The sequence below is a fragment of the Echinops telfairi genome, unplaced genomic scaffold (assembly GCF_000313985.2).
Source record: "Echinops telfairi isolate 266 unplaced genomic scaffold, ASM31398v2 ScPeMD7_23;HRSCAF=83, whole genome shotgun sequence".
Classification (NCBI taxonomy): Eukaryota; Metazoa; Chordata; class Mammalia; order Afrosoricida; family Tenrecidae; genus Echinops; species Echinops telfairi.
In genome coordinates this window covers 80,175,994-80,177,996 of record NW_022103920.1, presented here as the reverse complement: position 1 = coordinate 80,177,996, position 2,003 = coordinate 80,175,994, and the positions used below count along the sequence as shown (strand labels likewise).

At 39.6% G+C, this 2,003-nt stretch overlaps 1 protein-coding gene across 2 annotated transcripts in view; it reads right to left on the bottom strand.

Moving 5' to 3' along the window:
* The window catches only part of KLHL7 (kelch like family member 7), a 73,661-nt gene that overhangs the window by 40,238 nt on the left and 31,420 nt on the right, over nucleotides 1-2,003 (bottom strand). The window lies entirely within an intron of this gene.

Genomic DNA, 2,003 nt, shown 5'->3' with positions numbered 1-2,003 from the left:
GATGGCCCCTCTTAATAAGAGGAAGTACTAAGTCACATTGCAAAGAGATACATGAATTTGTCATCCTTTGGGGGGTAATATAACATACCTCTTCTCTTTGAAAGTTTAGAAATTATTTTCCCTTTTTTACTGCAGTAAAATATATATAACATAAAATTTACAAGTGACCCTTAGTACATCCCCCACCGCCCCGTGTTGTCCCTCCCTCCAACCCTACTACCTATCAGCATTCAGATTTAAGTTCTCTCTTGATCTTTTTGTCGTTGTGTAAACTTTTTAATGTTGATCTGTGTGAAGGTTTACAGAGCATTCGTTTTCTATTCAATAATTCACACACATTTTGTTTTATGTCATTGATCTCTCTTGATCTTTGGAAGTGAAAAATATCATTACATTATATCTAGAGGAAAGACACTCTAGTGGCACTGTCAAATACATACTGGATTGGTAACCAGAGTCAGGAGTTCAAACCCACCAGCTGCTTTATGAGTGAAAGATAAGGTTTTTCGTTCCCATAAAGATTGCTAGCCTCGGAATTCCCAGGGAGCAGTTCTGTTCTGCCCTATTGGGTCTCTATTAGTTGGAATCGACTTGATAGTAGTGGTTTGGTTAGTTGGTATATTTGAAGAAGGGATATCATAGTTCATTGATTAGACCAAGTACTCAACATAACTTAGTTTCTAAGGCCCAAATAAGTTTTCTTCTGTTATGCCTTGAACTCCTACTTCACTGTAATGCCCTTGTATCTTCTCTCCTAGTCTGTTCTTAGGGTGGAAGCTCCACCACGGCTTGTCCACTATGAGTGACTCTGCTGGCATAGCTTCAAGCAGCATGGTGACATGTAAACCAACTCAATACGGGAAACTGACAGATGGCTAGGCAGACTAGGGAGAAAGGTTTGGTGATGTACTTCTAAAAATTAGCCAATGGAAGTCTTAAGAATCACAACAGCACAGTATCCCAAGATCCACTCACTTGTTTAGGAAATGTCATAGAAGGGATCAATCACTAGAGTACATCAGGGGTGTGGGGACTTTCTGTAAAATGGAGTAGCTGCAATGACAATGACGTCAACATTCTGGGAATTGTCAGAATGACAAAGGCCCAGGCAATGTTTCCATCTGTTGTATATGAGATTGTCATGAGTTGGGGTCTACTTGATGACAAGAACAACAATTTTTCTTCCATGTCTTTTCTCTTTTCGTTAATGGTCTCTATCTCTTTGTATTATTGTTTTGTAGAATAAGGTAGGAAGAAAGACGGGGCTTTCTACTACTGTAAACAGTTATACTCCCGGAAACTCAAAGGGACAGTTTTACCCTCTTCTACAGTGTCGCTAAGAGCCGGCCTCGATTAGACAGCAGTGAGTTTGAGCTTTTTTTTAAATCATAAGGCGGTTTACCCTGTTTGAGAAATAGTCTTTTTACTTTTCAATTAAATTTCCATTTTAAAACTGAAAACCAAAAGGTGTTTTTCCTCCCCTTTCAAAATTTACTTTTATTTACTTCTCAGTAAATAGCATCATCAGATTCCATGTCCAATGGCCTTAGTAGGAATGTTGCTTTGGAACCTGGTATGAATCAGGTCAGTTTCCGTGGGCATGAGGTACCTTTCACCAGGTACTCTGGTTCTGCTAGGTTTGCTGCTAGGAGTCACTGTCTTATTCTTTGCTTTGTACACGTAAGTACATTTCATAACTAACTTTGGTTTCATTTTTAGGCATAAAACCTACAATTTCCATTAGAGTTGTATGCTCCCTCTGGTTCTGGGGACCCCATTTACAGCCAGTAACAATGGCTTTCGACCATGTGGTAGTTACGTCATCTGGTGTCAATTTGGGACTTCAGAGGATTAAGAGTGAAGGGGGTGGAGTCTAATCTATCAATCAGATTGTGGGGTTAAGGGTAAGAGGGAACCCCACAAAACATCACAGGTTTGGTAGGCGCAATTGTACAGCGATAATAAGTAGAGATTATAGTAAAGTCATAGAGAGCATGAGAGTT